Genomic DNA, 19,942 nt, shown 5'->3' with positions numbered 1-19,942 from the left:
ACTTTTCTGAAACTGAAACGCGTCGCATAACACTTGGGGCGAGATTTATCGCTCCGCGCTCTCGCTACAACGTTAGAAAAGGGTTGCATCGCCTTGATTTGCACAGGCAGTCTCCTGGGGATTATGCTGCTCGCAATAAAGACTTTTCTGAAACTGAGACTTGTCGCATAACACTTGGGGCGCGATATATCGCTGCGCGCTCTCCCTACAACGTTAGAAAAGGGTTGCATCGCCTTGATTTGCACAAGTATAGTGTCCTGGGGATTACGCTGCTCGCAATAAAGACGTTTCTGAAACTGAAACGCGTCGCATAACACTTGGGGCGCGATATATCGCTGCGCGCTCTCGCTACAACGTTAGAAAAGCGTTGCATCGCCTTTCTTTGCACAGGCAGTCTCCTGGGGATTACGCTGCTCGCAATAAACACTTTTCTGAAACTGAAACGCGTCGCATAACACTTGGGGCGCGATATATCGTTGCGCGCTCTCGCTACAACGTTAGAAAAGGGTTGCATCGCCTTGATTTGCACAGGCAGTCTCCTCGCAATAAACACTTTTCTGAAACTGAAACGCGTCGCATAACACTTGGGGCGAGATTTATCGCTGCGCGCTCTCGCTACAACGTTAGAAAAGGGTTGCATCGCCCTCTTTTGCACAGGCAGTCTCCTGGGGATTGCGCTGCTCGCAATAAACACTTTTCTGAAACTGAGACGGGTCGCATAACACTTGGGGCGCGATATATCACTGCGCTCTCTCGCTACAAGGTTAGAAAAGGGTCGTATCGCCTTTCTTTGCACAGTCAGTCTCCTGGGGATTACGCTGCTCGCAATAAAGACTTTTCTGAAACTGAGACGCGTCGCATAACACTTGGGGCGCGATATATCGGTGTGCGCTCTCGCTACAACGTTAGAAAAGGGTTGCATCGCCTTGATTTGCACAGGCAGTCTCCTCGCAATAAACACTTTTCTGAAACTGAAACGCGTCGCATAACACTTGGGGCGCGATTTATCGCTGCGCGCTCTCGCTACAACGTTAGAAAAGGGTTGCATCGCCCTCTTTTGCACAGGCAGTCTCCTGGGGATTACGCTGCTCGCAATAAAGACTTTTCTGAAACTGAGACGCGTCGCATAACACTTGGTGCGCGATATATCGCTCTGTGCTTTCGCTACAACGTTAGAAAAGGGTTACATCGCCTTGATTTGCACAAGCAGTCTCCTGGGGATTACGCTGCTCGCAATAACGACTTTTCTGAAACTGAGACGGGTCGCATAACACTTGGGGCGCGATATATCACTGCGCTCTCTCGCTACAAGGTTAGAAAAGGGTCGTATCGCCTTTCTTTGCACAGTCAGTCTCCTGGGGATTACGCTGCTCGCAATAAAGACGTTTCTGAAACTGAAATGCGTCGCATAACACTTGGGGCGCGATATATCGCTGCGCGCTCTCGCTACAACATTAGAAAAGGGTTTCATCGCCTTTGTTTGCACAGGCAGTCTCCTGGGGATTACGCTGCTCGCAATAAAGACTTTTCTGAAACTGAGACGCGTCGCATAACACTTGGGGCGCGATATATCGGTGTGCGCTCTCGCTACAACGTTAGAAAAGGGTTGCATCGCCTTGATTTGCACAGGCAGTCTCCTCGCAATAAACACTTTTCTGAAACTGAAACGCGTCGCATAACACTTGGGGCGCGATTTATCGCTGCGCGCTCTCGCTACAACGTTATAAAAGGGTTGCATCGCCCTCTTTTGCACAGGCAGTCTCCTGGGGATTACGCTGCTCGCAATAAACACTTTTCTGAAACTGAAACGCGCCGCATAACACTTCGGGCGCGATATATCGCTGCGTGCTCTCGCTAAAACGTTCGAAAAGGGTTCCATCGCCTTGATTTCCACAGGCAGTTTCCTGGGGATTACGCTGCTCGCAATAAAGACTTTTCTGAAACTGAGACTCGTCGCATAACACTTGGGGCGCGATATATCGCTGCGCGCTCTCCCTACAACGTTAGAAAAGGGTTGCATCGCCTTGATTTGCACAAGTATAGTGTCCTGGGGATTACGCTGCTCGCAATAAAGACTTTTCTGAAACTGAAACGCGTCGCATAACACTTGGGGCGCGATATATCGCTGCGCGCTCTCGCTACAACGTTAGATAAGCGTTGCATCGCCTTTCTTTGCACAGGCAGTCTCCTGGGGATTACGCTGCTCGCAATAAACACTTTTCTGAAACTGAAACGCGTCGCATAACACTTGGGGCGCGATATATCGTTGCGCGCTCTCGCTACAACGTTAGAAAAGGGTTGCATCGCCTTGATTTGCACAGGCAGTCTCCTGAGGATTACGCTGCGCGCAATAAAGACTTCTCTGAAACTGAGACTCGTCGCATAACACTTGGGGCGCGATATATCGCTGCGCGCTCTCGCTACAACGTTAGAAAACGGTTACATCGCCTTGATTTGCACAGGCAGTCTCCTGGGGATTACGCTGCTCGCAATACACACTTTTCTGAAACTGAAGCTCGTCGCATAACACTTGGGGCGCGATATATCGCTTTCCGCTTTCGCTACAACGTTAAAAAAGGGTCGTATCGCCTTTCTTTGCACAGGCAGTCTCCTGGGGATTACGCTGCTCGCAATAAAGACTTTTCTGAAACTGAGACGCGTCGCATAACACTTGGGGCGCGATATATCGCTGCGCGCTCTCGCTACAACGTTAGAAAAGCGTTGCATCGCCTTTCTTTGCACAGGCAGTCTCCTGGGGATTACGCTGCTCGCAATAAACACTTTTCTGAAACTGAAGCTCGTCGCATAACACTTGGGGCGCGATATATCGCTTTGCGCTTTCGCTACAACGTTAGAAAAGGGTCGTATCGCCTTTCTTTGCACAGGCAGTCTCCTGGGGATTACGCTGCTCGCAATAAAGACTTTTCTGAAACTGAGACGCGTCGCATAACACTTGGGGCGCGATATATCGCTGTGCGCTCTCGCTACAACGTTAGAAAAGGGTTGCATCGCCTTGATTTGCACAGGCAGTCTCCTCGCAATAAACACTTTTCTGAAACTGAAACGCGTCGCATAACACTTGGGGCGAGATTTATCGCTGCGCGCTCTCGCTACAACGTTAGAAAAGGGTTGCATCGCCCTCTTTTGCACAGGCAGTCTCCTGGGGATTACGCTGCTCGCAATAAACACTTTTCTGAAACTGAAACGCGCCGCATAACACTTCGGGCGCGATATATCGCTGCGTCCTCTCGCTAAAACGTTCGAAAAGGGTTGCATCGCCTTGATTTGCACAGGCAGTCTCCTGGGGATTACGCTGCTCGCAATAAAGACTTTTCTGAAACTGAGACTCGTCGCATAACACTTGGGGCGCGATATATCGCTGCGCGCTCTCCCTACAACGTTAGAAAAGGGTTGCATCGCCTTGATTTGCACAAGTATAGTGTCCTGGGGATTACGCTGCTCGCAATAAAGACTTTTCTGAAACTGAGACGCGTCGCATAACACTTGGGGCGCGATATATCGCTGCGCGCTCTCGCTACAACGTTAGAAAAGCGTTGCATCGCCTTTCTTTGCACAGGCAGTCTCCTGGGGATTACACTGCTCGCAATAAACACTTTTCTGAAACTGAAGCTCGTCGCATAACACTTGGGGCGCGATATATCGCTTTGCGCTTTCGCTACAACGTTAGAAAAGGGTCGTATCGCCTTTCTTTGCACAGGCAGTCTCCTGGGGATTACGCTGCTCGCAATAAAGACTTTTCTGAAACTGAGACGCGTCGCATAACACTTGGGGCGCGATATATCGCTGTGCGCTCTCGCTACAACGTTAGAAAAGGGTTGCATCGCCTTGATTTGCACAGGCAGTCTCCTCGCAATAAACACTTTTCTGAAACTGAAACGCGTCGCATAACACTTGGGGCGAGATTTATCGCTGCGCGCTCTCGCTACAACGTTAGAAAAGGGTTGCATCGCCCTCTTTTGCACAGGCAGTCTCCTGGGGATTACGCTGCTCGCAATAAACACTTTTCTGAAACTGAAACGCGCCGCATAACACTTCGGGCGCGATATATCGCTGCGTCCTCTCGCTAAAACGTTCGAAAAGGGTTGCATCGCCTTGATTTGCACAGGCAGTCTCCTGGGGATTACGCTGCTCGCAATAAAGACTTTTCTGAAACTGAGACTCGTCGCATAACACTTGGGGCGCGATATATCGCTGCGCGCTCTCCCTACAACGTTAGAAAAGGGTTGCATCGCCTTGATTTGCACAAGTATAGTGTCCTGGGGATTACGCTGCTCGCAATAAAGACTTTTCTGAAACTGAGACGCGTCGCATAACACTTGGGGCGCGATATATCGCTGCGCGCTCTCGCTACAACGTTAGAAAAGCGTTGCATCGCCTTTCTTTGCACAGGCAGTCTCCTGGGGATTACGCTGCTCGCAATAAACACTTTTCTGAAACTGAAACGCGTCGCATAACACTTGGGGCGCGATATATCGTTGCGCGCTCTCGCTACAACGTTAGAAAAGGGTTGCATCGCCTTGATTTGCACAGGCAGTCTCCTCGCAATAAACACTTTTCTGAAACTGAAACGCGTCGCATAACACTTGGGGCGAGATTTATCGCTGCGCGCTCTCGCTACAACGTTAGAAAAGGGTTGCATCGCCTTGATTTGCACAGGCAGTCTCCTGGGGATTATGCTGCTCGCAATAAAGACTTTTCTGAAACTGAGACTCGTCGCATAACACTTGGGGCGCGATATATCGCTGCGCGCTCTCCCTACAACGTTAGAAAAGGGTTGCATCGCCTTGATTTGCACAAGTATAGTGTCCTGGGGATTACGCTGCTCGCAATAAAGACGTTTCTGAAACTGAAACGCGTCGCATAACACTTGGGGCGCGATATATCGCTGCGCGCTCTCGCTACAACGTTAGAAAAGCGTTGCATCGCCTTTCTTTGCACAGGCAGTCTCCTGGGGATTACGCTGCTCGCAATAAACACTTTTCTGAAACTGAAACGCGTCGCATAACACTTGGGGCGCGATATATCGTTGCGCGCTCTCGCTACAACGTTAGAAAAGGGTTGCATCGCCTTGATTTGCACAGGCAGTCTCCTCGCAATAAACACTTTTCTGAAACTGAAACGCGTCGCATAACACTTGGGGCGAGATTTATCGCTGCGCGCTCTCGCTACAACGTTAGAAAAGGGTTGCATCGCCCTCTTTTGCACAGGCAGTCTCCTGGGGATTGCGCTGCTCGCAATAAACACTTTTCTGAAACTGAAACGCGCCGCATAACACTTCGGGCGCGATATATCGCTGCGTGCTCTCGCTAAAACGTTCGAAAAGGGTTGCATCGCCTTGATTTGCACAGGCAGTCTCCTGGGGATTACGCTGCTCGCAATAAAGACTTTTCTGAAACTGAGACTCGTCGCATAACACTTGGGGCGCGATATATCGCTGCGCGCTCTCGCTACAACGTTAGAAAAGGGTTGCATCGCCTTGATTTTCACAAGTATAGTGTCCTGGGGATTACGCTGCTCGCAATAAAGACTTTTCTGAAACTGAAACGCGTCGCATAACACTTGGGGCGCGATATATCGCTGCGCGCTCTCGCTACAACGTTAGAAAAGGGTTGCATCGCCTTTCTTTGCACAGGGAGTCTCCTGGGGATTACGCTGCTCCCAATAAACACTTTTCTGAAACTGAAACGCGTCGCATAACACTTGGGGCGCGATATATCGTTGCGCGCTCTCGCTACAACGTTAGAAAAGGGTTCCATCGCCTTGATTTGCACAGGCAGTCTCCTGGGGATTACGCTGCGCGCAATAAAGACTTCTCTGAAACTGAGACTCGTCGCATAACTCTTGGGGCGCGATATATCGCTGCGCGCTCTCGCTACAACGTTAGAAAACGGTTGCATCGCCTTGATTTGCACAGCCAGTCTCTTGGGGATTACGCTGCTCGCAATAAACACTTTTCTGAAACTGAAACGCGTCGCATAACACTTGGGGCGCGATATATCGCTGCGCGCTCTCGCTACAACGCTAGAAAAGGGTTGCATCGCCTTTCTTTGCGCAGGCAGTCTCCTGGGGATTACGCTGCTCGCAATAAAGACTTTTCTGAAACTGAGACGCGTCGCATATCACTTGGTGCGCGATATATCGCTCTGTGCTTTCGCTACAACGTTAGAAAAGGGTTACATCGCCTTGATTTGCACAAGCAGTCTCCTGGGGATTACGCTGCTCGCAATAACGACTTTTCTGAAACTGAGACGGGTCGCATAACACTTGGGGCGCGATATATCACTGCGCTCTCTCGCTACAAGGTTAGAAAAGGGTCGTATCGCCTTTCTTTGCACAGTCAGTCTCCTGGGGATTACGCTGCTCGCAATAAAGACGTTTCTGAAACTGAAATGCGTCGCATAACACTTGGGGCGCGATATATCGCTGCGCGCTCTCGCTACAACATTAGAAAAGGGTTTCATCGCCTTTGTTTGCACAGGCAGTCTCCTGGGGATTACGCTGCTCGCAATAAAGACTTTTCTGAAACTGAGACGCGTCGCATAACACTTGGGGCGCGATATATCGGTGTGCGCTCTCGCTACAACGTTAGAAAAGGGTTGCATCGCCTTGATTTGCACAGGCAGTCTCCTCGCAATAAACATTTTTCTGAAACTGAAACGCGTCGCATAACACTTGGGCCGCGATTTATCGCTGCGCGCTCTCGCTACAACGTTAGAAAAGGGTTGCATCGCCCTCTTTTGCACAGGCAGTCTCCTGGGGATTACGCTGCTCGCAATAAACACTTTTCTGAAACTGAAACGCGCCGCATAACACTTCGGGCGCGATATATCGCTGCGTGCTCTCGCTAAAACGTTCGAAAAGGGTTCCATCGCCTTGATTTGCACAGGCAGTCTCCTGGGGATTACGCTGCTCGCAATAAAGACTTTTCTGAAACTGAGACTCGTCGCATAACACTTGGGGCGCGATATATCGCTGCGCGCTCTCCCTACAACGTTAGAAAAGGGTTGCATCGCCTTGATTTGCACAAGTATAGTGTCCTGGGGATTACGCTGCTCGCAATAAAGACTTTTCTGAAACTGAAACGCGTCGCATAACACTTGGGGCGCGATATATCGCTGCGCGCTCTCGCTACAACGTTAGAAAAGCGTTGCATCGCCTTTCTTTGCACAGGCAGTCTCCTGGGGATTACGCTGCTCGCAATAAACACTTTTCTGAAACTGAAACGCGTCGCATAACACTTGGGGCACGATATATCGTTGCGCGCTCTCGCTACAACGTTAGAAAAGGGTTGCATCGCCTTGATTTGCACAGGCAGTCTCCTGAGGATTACGCTGCGCGCAATAAAGACTTCTCTGAAACTGAGACTCGTCGCATAACACTTGGGGCGCGATATATCGCTGCGCGCTCTCGCTACAACGTTAGAAAACGGTTGCATCGGCTTGATTTGCACAGGCAGTCTCCTGGGGATTACGCTGCTCGCAATAAACACTTTTCTGAAACTGAAGCTCGACGCATAACACTTGGGGCGCGATATATCGCTTTCCGCTTTCGCTACAACGTTAAAAAAGGGTCGTATCGCCTTTCTTTGCACAGGCAGTCTCCTGGGGATTACGCTGCTCGCAATAAAGACTTTTCTGAAACTGAGACGCGTCGCATAACACTTGGGGCGCGATATATCGCTGCGCGCTCTCGCTACAACGTTAGAAAAGCGTTGCATCGCCTTTCTTTGCACAGGCAGTCTCCTGGGGATTACGCTGCTCGCAATAAACACTTTTCTGAAACTGAAGCTCGTCGCATAACACTTGGGGCGCGATATATCGCTTTGCGCTTTCGCTACAACGTTAGAAAAGGGTCGTATCGCCTTTCTTTGCACAGGCAGTCTCCTGGGGATTACGCTGCTCGCAATAAAGACTTTTCTGAAACTGAGACGCGTCGCATAACACTTGGGGCGCGATATATCGCTGTGCGCTCTCGCTACAACGTTAGAAAAGGGTTGCATCGCCTTGATTTGCACAGGCAGTCTCCTCGCAATAAACACTTTTCTGAAACTGAAACGCGTCGCATAACACTTGGGGCGAGATTTATCGCTGCGCGCTCTCGCTACAACGTTAGAAAAGGGTTGCATCGCCCTCTTTTGCACAGGCAGTCTCCTGGGGATTACGCTGCTCGCAATAAACACTTTTCTGAAACTGAAACGCGCCGCATAACACTTCGGGCGCGATATATCGCTGCGTCCTCTCGCTAAAACGTTCGAAAAGGGTTGCATCGCCTTGATTTGCACAGCCAGTCTCTTGGGGATTACGCTGCTCGCAATAAACACTTTTCTGAAACTGAAACGCGTCGCATAACACTTGGGGCGCGATATATCGCTGCGCGCTCTCGCTACAACGCTAGAAAAGGGTTGCATCGCCTTTCTTTGCACAGGCAGTCTCCTGGGGATTACGCTGCTCGCAATAAAGACTTTTCTGAAACTGAGACGCGTCGCATAACACTTGGTGCGCGATATATCGCTCTGTGCTTTCGCTACAACGTTAGAAAAGGGTTACATCGCCTTGATTTGCACAAGCAGTCTCCTGGGGATTACGCTGCTCGCAATAACGACTTTTCTGAAACTGAGACGGGTCGCATAACACTTGGGGCGCGATATATCACTGCGCTCTCTCGCTACAAGGTTAGAAAACGGTCGTATCGCCTTTCTTTGCACAGGCAGTCTCCTGGGGATTACGCTGCTCGCAATAAAGATGTTTCTGAAACTGAAATGCGTCGCATAACACTTGGGGCGCGATATATCGCTGCGCGCTCTCGCTACAACATTAGAAAAGGGTTTCATCGCCTTTCTTTGCACAGGCAGTCTCCTGGGGATTACGCTGCTCGCAATAAAGACTTTTCTGAAACTGAGACGCGTCGCATAACACTTGGGGCGCGATATATCGGTGTGCGCTCTCGCTACAACGTTAGAAAAGGGTTGCATCGCCTTGATTTGCACAGGCAGTCTCCTCGCAATAAACACTTTTCTGAAACTGAAACGCGTCGCATAACACTTGGGGCGCGATTTATCGCTGCGCGCTCTCGCTACAACGTTAGAAAAGGGTTGCATCGCCCTCTTTTGCACAGGCAGTCTCCTGGGGATTACGCTGCTCGCAATAAACACTTTTCTGAAACTGAAACGCGCCGCATAACACTTCGGGCGCGATATATCGCTGCGTGCTCTCGCTAAAACGTTCGAAAAGGGTTGCATCGCCTTGATTTGCACAGGCAGTCTCCTGGGGATTACGCTGCTCGCAATAAAGACTTTTCTGAAACTGAGACTCGTCGCATAACACTTGGGGCGCGATATATCGCTGCGCGCTCTCCCTACAACGTTAGAAAAGGGTTGCATCGCCTTGATTTGCACAAGTATAGTGTCCTGGGGATTACGCTGCTCGCAATAAAGACTTTTCTGAAACTGAAACGCGTCGCATAACACTTGGTGCGCTATATATCGCTGCGCGCTCTCGCTACAACGTGAGAAAAGGGTTGCATCGCCTTTCTTTGCACAGGCAGTCTCCTGGGGATTACGCTGCTCGCAATAAACACTTTTCTGAAACTGAAACGCGTCGCATAACACTTGGGGCGCGATATATCGTTGCGCGCTCTCGCTACAACGTTAGAAAAGGGTTGCATCGCCTTGATTTGCACAGGCAGTCTCCTGAGGATTACGCTGCGCGCAATAAAGACTTCTCTGAAACTGAGACTCGTCGCATAACACTTGGGGCGCGATATATCGCTGCGCGCTCTCGCTACAACGTTAGAAAACGGTTGCATCGCCTTGATTTGCACAGGCAGTCTCCTGGGGATTACGCTGCTCGAAATAAACACTTTTCTGAAACTGAAGCTCGTCGCATAACACTTGGGGCGCGATATATCGCTTTGGGCTTTCGCTACAACGTTAGAAAAGGGTCGTATCGCCTTTCTTTGCACAGCTAGTCTCCTGGGGATTACGCTGCTCGCAATAAAGACTTTTCTGAAACTGAGACGCGTCGCATAACACTTGGGGCGCGATATATCGCTGTGCGCTCTCGCTACAACGTTAGAAAAGGGTTGCATCGCCTTGATTTGCACAGGCAGTCTCCTCGCAATAAACACTTTTCTGAAACTGAAACGCGTCGCATAACACTTGGGGCGCGATTTATCGCTGCGCGCTCTCGCTACAATGTTAGAAAAGGGTTGCATCGCCCTCTTTTGCACAGGCAGTCTCCTGGGGATTACGCTGCTCGCAATAAACACTTTTCTGAAACTGAAACGCGCCGCATAACACTTCGGGCGCGATATATCGCTGCGTGCTCTCGCTAAAACGTTCGAAAAGGGTTGCATCGCCTTGATTTGCACAGGCAGTCTCCTGGGGATTACGCTGCTCGCAATAAAGACTTTTCTGAAACTGACACTCGTCGCATAACACTTGGGGCGCGATATATCGCTGCGCGCTCTCGCTACAACGTTAGTAAAGGGTTGCATCGCCTTGATTTGCACAAGTATAGTGTCCTGGGGATTACGCTGCTCGCAATAAAGACTTTTCTGAAACTGAAACGCGTCGCATAACACTTGGGGCGCGATATATCGCTGCGCGCTCTCGCTACAACGTTAGAAAAGGGTTGCATCGCCTTTCTTTGCACAGGCAGTCTCCTGGGGATTACGCTGCTCGCAATAAACACTTTTCTGAAACTGAAACGCGTCGCATAACACTTGGGGCGCGATATATCGTTGCGCGCTCTCGCTACAACGTTAGAAAAGGGTTGCATCGCCTTGATTTGCACAGGCAGTCTCCTGGGGATTACGCTGCGCGCAATAAAGACTTCTCTGAAACTGAGACTCGTCGCATAACACTTGGGGCGCGACATATCGCTGCGCGCTCTCGCTACAACGTTAGAAAACGGTTGCATCGCCTTGATTTGCACAGCCAGTCTCTGGGGGATTACGCTGCTCGCAATAAACACTTTTCTGAAACTGAAACGCGTCGCATAACACTTGGGGCACGATATATCGCTGCGCCCTCTCGCTACAACGCTAGAAAAGGGTTGCATCGCCTTTCTTTGCACAGGCAGTCTCCTGGGGATTACGCTGCTCGCAATAAAGACTTTTCTGAAACTGAGACGCGTCGCATAACACTTGGTGCGCGATATATCGCTCTGTGCTTTCGCTACAACGTTAGAAAAGGGTTACATCGCCTTGATTTGCACAAGCAGTCTCCTGGGGATTACGCTGCTCGCAATAACGACTTTTCTGAAACTGAGACGGGTCGCATAACACTTGGGGCGCGATATATCACTGCGCTCTCTCGCTACAAGGTTAGAAAAGGGTCGTATCGCCTTTCTTTGCACAGGCAGTCTCCTGGGGATTACGCTGCTCGCAATAAAGACGTTTCTGAAAGTGAAATGCGTCGCATAACACTTGGGGCGCGATATATCGCTGCGCGCTCTCGCTACAACATTAGAAAAGGGTTTCATCGCCTTTCTTTGCACAGGCAGTCTCCTGGAGATTACGCTGCTCGCAATAAAGACTTTTCTGAAACTGAGACGCGTCGCATAACACTTGGGGCGCGATATATCGCTGCGCGCTCTCGCTACAACGTTAGAAAAGGGTTGCATCGCCCTCTTTTGCACAGGCAGTCTCCTGGGGATTACGCTGCTCGCAATAAACACTTTTCTGAAACTGAAACGCGCCGCATAACACTTCGGGCGCGATATATCGCTGCGTGTTCTCGCTAAAACGTTCGAAAAGGGTTGCATCGCCTTGATTTGCACAGGCAGTCTCCTGGGGAAAACGCTGCTCGCAATAAAGACTTTTCTGAAACTGAGACTCGTCGCATAACACTTGGGGCGCGATATATCGCCGCGCGCTCTCCCTACAACGTTAGAAAATGGTTGCATCGCCTTGATTTCCACAAGTATAGTGTCCTGGGGATTACGCTGCTCGCAATAAAGACTTTTCTGAAACTGAAACGCGTCGCATAACACTTGGGGCGCGATATATCGCTGCGCGCTCTCGCTACAACGTGAGAAAAGGGTTGCATCGCCCTTCTTTGCACAGGCAGTCTCCTGGGGATTACGCTGCTCGCAATAAACACTTTTCTGAAACTGAAACGCGTCGCATAACACTTGGGGCGCGATATATCGTTGCGCGCTCTCGCTACAACGTTAGAAAAGGGTTGCATCGCCTTGATTTGCACAGGCAGTCTCCTGAGGATTACGCTGCGCGCAATAAAGACTTCTCTGAAACTGAGACTCGTCGCATAACACTTGGGGCGCGATATATCGCTGCGCGCTCTCGCTACAACGTTAGAAAACGGTTGCATCGCCTTGATTAGCACAAGTATAGTGTCCTGGGGATTACGCTGCTCGCAATAAAGACTTTTCTGAAACTGAAACGCGTCGCATAACACTTGGGGCGCGATATATCGCTGCGCGCTCTCGCTACAACGTTAGAAAAGGGTTGCATCGCCTTTCTTTGCACAGGCAGTCTCCTGGGGATTACGCTGCTCGCAATAAACACTTTTCTGAAACTGAAACGCGTCGCATAACACTTGGGGCGCGATATATCGTTGCGCGCTCTCGCTACAACGTTAGAAAAGGGTTGCATCGCCTTGATTTGCACAGGCAGTCTCCTGAGGATTACGCTGCGCGCAATAAAGACTTCTCTGAAACTGAGACTCGTCGCATAACACTTGGGGCGCGATATATCGCTGCGCGCTCTCGCTACAACGTTAGAAAACGGTTGCATCGCCTTGATTTGCACAGGCAGTCTCCTGGGGATTACGCTGCTCGCAATAAACACTTTTCTGAAACTGAAGCTCGTCGCATAACACTTGGGGCGCGATATATCGCTTTGCGCTTTCGCTACAACGTTAGAAAAGGGTCGTATCGCCTTGATTTGCACAGGCAGTCTCCTCGCAATAAACACTTTTCTGAAACTGAAACGCGTCGCATAACACTTGGGGCGCGATTTATCGCTGCGCGCTCTCGCTACAATGTTAGAAAAGGGTTGCATCGCCCTCTTTTGCACAGGCAGTCTCCTGGGGATTACGCTGCTCGCCATAAACACTTTTCTGAAACTGAAACGCGCCGCATAACACTTCGGGCGCGATATATCGCTGCGTGCTCTCGCTAAAACGTTGGAAAAGGGTTGCATCGCCTTGATTTGCACAGGCAGTCTCCTGGGGATTACGCTGCTCGCAATAAAGACTTTTCTGAAACTGACACTCGTCGCATAACACTTGGGGCGCGATATATCGCTGCGCGCTCTCCCTACAACGTTAGAAAAGGGTTGCATCGCCTTGATTTGCACAAGTATAGTGTCCTGGGGATTACGCTGCTCGCAATAAAGACTTCTGAAACTGAGACGCGTCGCATAACACTTGGGGCGCGATATATCGCTGTGCGCTCTCGCTACAACGTTAGAAAAGGGTTGCATCGCCTTGATTTGCACAGGCAGTCTCCTCGCAATAAACACTTTTCTGAAACTGAAACGCGTCGCATAACACTTGGGGCGCGATTTATCGCTGCGCGCTCTCGCTACAATGTTAGAAAAGGGTTGCATCGCCCTCTTTTGCACAGGCAGTCTCCTGGGGATTACGCTGCTCGCAATAAACACTTTTCTGAAACTGAAACGCGCCGCATAACACTTCGGGCGCGATATATCGCTGCGTGCTCTCGCTAAAACGTTCGAAAAGGGTTGCATCGCCTTGATTTGCACAGGCAGTCTCCTGGGGATTACGCTGCTCGCAATAAAGACTTTTCTGAAACTGACACTCGTCGCATAACACTTGGGGCGCGATATATCGCTGCGCGCTCTCGCTACAACGTTAGTAAAGGGTTGCATCGCCTTGATTTGCACAAGTATAGTGTCCTGGGGATTACGCTGCTCGCAATAAAGACTTTTCTGAAACTGAAACGCGTCGCATAACACTTGGGGCGCGATATATCGCTGCGCGCTCTCGCTACAACGTTAGAAAAGGGTTGCATCGCCTTTCTTTGCACAGGCAGTCTCCTGGGGATTACGCTGCTCGCAATAAACACTTTTCTGAAACTGAAACGCGTCGCATAACACTTGGGGCGCGATATATCGTTGCGCGCTCTCGCTACAACGTTAGAAAAGGGTTGCATCGCCTTGATTTGCACAGGCAGTCTCCTGGGGATTACGCTGCGCGCAATAAAGACTTCTCTGAAACTGAGACTCGTCGCATAACACTTGGGGCGCGACATATCGCTGCGCGCTCTCGCTACAACGTTAGAAAACGGTTGCATCGCCTTGATTTGCACAGCCAGTCTCTGGGGGATTACGCTGCTCGCAATAAACACTTTTCTGAAACTGAAACGCGTCGCATAACACTTGGGGCACAATATATCGCTGCGCCCTCTCGCTACAACGCTAGAAAAGGGTTGCATCGCCTTTCTTTGCACAGGCAGTCTCCTGGGGATTACGCTGCTCGCAATAAAGACTTTTCTGAAACTGAGACGCGTCGCATAACACTTGGTGCGCGATATATCGCTCTGTGCTTTCGCTACAACGTTAGAAAAGGGTTACATCGCCTTGATTTGCACAAGCAGTCTCCTGGGGATTACGCTGCTCGCAATAACGACTTTTCTGAAACTGAGACGGGTCGCATAACACTTGGGGCGCGATATATCACTGCGCTCTCTCGCTACAAGGTTAGAAAAGGGTCGTATCGCCTTTCTTTGCACAGGCAGTCTCCTGGGGATTACGCTGCTCGCAATAAAGACGTTTCTGAAAGTGAAATGCGTCGCATAACACTTGGGGCGCGATATATCGCTGCGCGCTCTCGCTACAACATTAGAAAAGGGTTTCATCGCCTTTCTTTGCACAGGCAGTCTCCTGGAGATTACGCTGCTCGCAATAAAGACTTTTCTGAAACTGAGACGCGTCGCATAACACTTGGGGCGCGATATATCGCTGCGCGCTCTCGCTACAACGTTAGAAAAGGGTTGCATCGCCCTCTTTTGCACAGGCAGTCTCCTGGGGATTACGCTGCTCGCAATAAACACTTTTCTGAAACTGAAACGCGCCGCATAACACTTCGGGCGCGATATATCGCTGCGTGTTCTCGCTAAAACGTTCGAAAAGGGTTGCATCGCCTTGATTTGCACAGGCAGTCTCCTGGGGAAAACGCTGCTCGCAATAAAGACTTTTCTGAAACTGAGACTCGTCGCATAACACTTGGGGCGCGATATATCGCTGCGCGCTCTCCCTACAACGTTAGAAAATGGTTGCATCGCCTTGATTTCCACAAGTATAGTGTCCTGGGGATTACGCTGCTCGCAATAAAGACTTTTCTGAAACTGAAACGCGTCGCATAACACTTGGGGCGCGATATATCGCTGCGCGCTCTCGCTACAACGTGAGAAAAGGGTTGCATCGCCTTTCTTTGCACAGGCAGTCTCCTGGGGATTACGCTGCTCGCAATAAACACTTTTCTGAAACTGAAACGCGTCGCATAACACTTGGGGCGCGATATATCGTTGCGCGCTCTCGCTACAACGTTAGAAAAGGGTTGCATCGCCTTGATTTGCACAGGCAGTCTCCTGAGGATTACGCTGCGCGCAATAAAGACTTCTCTGAAACTGAGACTCGTCGCATAACACTTGGGGCGCGATATATCGCTGCGCGCTCTCGCTACAACGTTAGAAAACGGTTGCATCTCCTTGATTAGCACAAGTATAGTGTCCTGGGGATTACGCTGCTCGCAATAAAGACTTTTCTGAAACTGAAACGCGTCGCATAACACTTGGGGCGCGATATATCGCTGCGCGCTCTCGCTACAACGTTAGAAAAGGGTTGCATCGCCTTTCTTTGCACAGGCAGTCTCCTGGGGATTACGCTGCTCGCAATAAACACTTTTCTGAAACTGAAACGCGTCGCATAACACTTGGGGCGCGATATATCGTTGCGCGCTCTCGCTACAACGTTAGAAAAGGGTTGCATCGCCTTGATTTGCACAGGCAGTCTCCTGAGGATTACGCTGCGCGCAATAAAGACTTCTCTGAAACTGAGACTCGTCGCATAACACTTGGGGCGCGATATATCGCTGCGCGCTCTCGCTACAACGTTAGAAAACGGTTGCATCGCCTTGATTTGCACAGGCAGTCTCCTGGGGATTACGCTGCTCGCAATAAACACTTTTCTGAAACTGAAGCTCGTCGCATAACACTTGGGGCGCGATATATCGCTTTGCGCTTTCGCTACAACGTTAGAAAAGGGTCGTATCGCCTTGATTTGCACAGGCAGTCTCCTCGCAATAAACACTTTTCTGAAACTGAAACGCGTCGCATAACACTTGGGGCGCGATTTATCGCTGCGCGCTCTCGCTACAATGTTAGAAAAGGGTTGCATCGCCCTCTTTTGCACAGGCAGTCTCCTGGGGATTACGCTGCTCGCCATAAACACTTTTCTGAAACTGAAACGCGCCGCATAACACTTCGGGCGCGATATATCGCTGCGTGCTCTCGCTAAAACGTTGGAAAAGGGTTGCATCGCCTTGATTTGCACAGGCAGTCTCCTGGGGATTACGCTGCTCGCAATAAAGACTTTTCTGAAACTGACACTCGTCGCATAACACTTGGGGCGCGATATATCGCTGCGCGCTCTCCCTACAACGTTAGAAAAGGGTTGCATCGCCTTGATTTGCACAAGTATAGTGTCCTGGGGATTACGCTGCTCGCAATAAAGACTTCTGAAACTGAAACGCGTCGCATAACACTTGGGGCGCGATATATCGCTGCGCGCTCTCGCTACAACGTTAGAAAAGGGTTGCATCGCCTTTCTTTGCACAGGCAGTCTCCTGGGGATTACGCTGCTCGCAATAAACACTTTTCTGAAACTGAAACACGTCGCATAACACTTGGGGCGCGATATATCGTTGCGCGCTCTCGCTACAACGTTAGAAAAGGGTTGCATCGCCTTGATTTGCACAGGCAGTCTCCTGGGGATTACGCTGCGCGCAATAAAGACTTCTCTGAAACTGAAACGCTTCGCATAACACTTGGGGCGCGATATATCGCTGCGCGCGCTCGCTACAACGCTAGAAAAGGGTTGCATCGCCTTTCTTTGCACAGGCAGTCTCCTGGGGATTACGCTGCTCGCAATAAAGACTTTTCTGAAACTGAGACGCGTCGCATAACACTTGGTGCGCGATATATCGCTCTGTGCTTTCGCTACAACGTTAGAAAAGGGTTACATCGCCTTGATTTGCACAAGCAGTCTCCTGGGGATTACGCTGCTCGCAATAACGACTTTTCTGAAACTGAGACGGGTCGCATAACACTTGGGGCGCGATATATCACTGCGCTGTCTCGCTACAAGGTTAGAAAAGGGTCGTATCGCCTTTCTTTGCACAGGCAGTCTCCTGGGGATTACGCTGCTCGCAATAAAGACGTTTCTGAAACTGAAATGCGTCGCATAACACTTGGGGCGCGATATATCGCTGCGCGCTCTCGCTACAACATTAGAACAGGGTTTCATCGCCTTTCTTTGCACAGGCAGTTTCCTGGGGATTACGCTGCTCGCAATAAAGACTTTTCTGAAACTGAGACGCGTCGCATAACACTTGGGGCACGATATATCGCTGTGCGCTCTCGCTACAACGTTAGAAAAGGGTTGCATCGCCTTGATTTGCACAGGCAGTCTCCTCGCAATAAACACTTTTCTGAAACTGAAACGCGTCGCATAACACTTGCGGCGAGATTTATCGCTGCGCGCTCTCGCTACAACGTTAGAAAAGGGTTGCATCGCCCTCTTTTGCACAGGCAGTCTCCTGGGGATTACGCTGCTCGCAATAAACACTTTTCTGAAACTGAAACGCGCCGCATAACACTTCGGGCGCGATATATCGCTGCGTGCTCTCGCTAAAACGTTCGAAAAGGGTTGCATCGCCTTGATTTGCACAGGCAGTCTCCTGGGGATTACGCTGCTCGCAATAAAGACTTTTCTGAAACTGAGACTCGTCGCATAACACTTGGGGCGCGATATATCGCTGCGCGCTCTCGCTAAAACGTTAGAAAAGGGTTGCATCGCCTTGATTTGCACAAGTATAGTGTCCTGGGGATTACGCTGCTCGCAATAAAGACTTTTCTGAAACTGAAACGCGTCGCATAACACTTGGGGCGCGATATATCGCTGCGCGCTCTCGCTACAACGTTAGAAAAGGGTTGCATCGCCTTTCTTTGCACAGGCAGTCTCCTGGGGATTACGCTGCTCGCAATAAACACTTTTCTGAAACTGAAACGCGTCGCATAACACTTGGGGCGCGATATATCGTTGCGCGCTCTCGCTACAACGTTAGAAAAGGGTTGCATCGCCTTGATTTGCACAGGCAGTCTCCTGAGGATTACGCTGCGCGCAATAAAGACTTCTCTGAAACTGAGACTCGTCGCATAACACTTGGGGCGCGATATATCGCTGCGCGCTCTCGCTACAACGTTAGAAAACGGTTGCATCGCCTTGATTTGCACAAGTATAGTGTCCTGGGGATTACGCTGCTCGCAATAAAGACTTTTCTGAAACTGAAACGCGTCGCATAACACTTGGGGCGCGATATATCGCTGCGCGCTCTCGCTACAACGTTAGAAAAGGGTTGCATCGCCTTTCTTTGCACAGGCAGTCTCCTGGGGATTACGCTGCTCGCAATAAACACTTTTCTGAAACTTAAACGCGTCGCATAACACTTGGGGCGCGATATATCGTTGCGCGCTCTCGCTACAACGTTAGAAAAGGGTTGCATCGCCTTGATTTGCACAGGCAGTCTCCTGAGGATTACGCTGCGCGCAATAAAGACTTCTCTGAAACTGAGACTCGTCGCATAACACTTGGGGCGCGATATATCGCTGCGCGCTCTCGCTACAACGTTAGAAAACGGTTGCATCGCCTTGATTTGCACAGGCAGTCTCCTGGGGATTACGCTGCTCGCAATAAACACTTTTCTGAAACTGAAGCTCGTCGCATAACACTTGGGGCGCGATATATCGCTTTGCGCTTTCGCTACAACGTTAGAAAAGGGTCGTATCGCCTTTCTTTGCACAGGCAGTCTCCTGGGGATTACGCTGCTCGCAATAAAGACTTTTCTGAAACTGAGACGCGTCGCATAACACTTGGGGCGCGATATATCGCTGTGCGCTCTCGCTACAACGTTAGAAAAGGGTTGCATCGCCTTGATTTGCACAGGCAGTCTCCTCGCAATAAACACTTTTCTGAAACTGAAACGCGTCGCATAACACTTGGGGCGCGATTTATCGCTGCGCGCTCTCGCTACAATGTTAGAAAAGGGTTGCATCGCCCTCTTTTGCACAGGCACTCTCCTGGGGATTACGCTGCTCGCAATAAACACTTTTCTGAAACTGAAACGCGCCGCATAACACTTCGGGCGCGATATATCGCTGCGTGCTCTCGCTAAAACGTTCGAAAAGGGTTGCATCGCCTTGATTTGCACAGGCAGTCTCCTGGGGATTACGCTGCTCGCAATAAAGACTTTTCTGAAACTGACACTCGTCGCATAACACTTGGGGCGCGATATATCGCTGCGCGCTCTCCCTACAACGTTAGAAAAGGGTTGCATCGCCTTGATTTGCACAAGTATAGTGTCCTGGGGATTACGCTGCTCGCAATAAAGACTTCTGAAACTGAAACGCGTCGCATAACACTTGGGGCGCGATATATCGCTGCGCGCTCTCGCTACAACGTTAGAAAAGGGTTGCATCGCCTTTCTTTGCACAGGCAGTCTCCTGGGGATTACGCTGCTCGCAATAAACACTTTTCTGAAACTGAAACGCGTCGCATAACACTTGGGGCGCGATATATCGTTGCGCGCTCTCGCTACAACGTTAGAAAAGGGTTGCATCGCCTTGATTTGCACAGGCAGTCTCCTGGGGATTACGCT

Source organism: Dermacentor andersoni, chromosome 1 (assembly GCF_023375885.2).
Source record: "Dermacentor andersoni chromosome 1, qqDerAnde1_hic_scaffold, whole genome shotgun sequence".
NCBI lineage: Eukaryota > Metazoa > Arthropoda > Arachnida > Ixodida > Ixodidae > Dermacentor > Dermacentor andersoni.
This window is presented reverse-complemented; position numbering follows the sequence as displayed.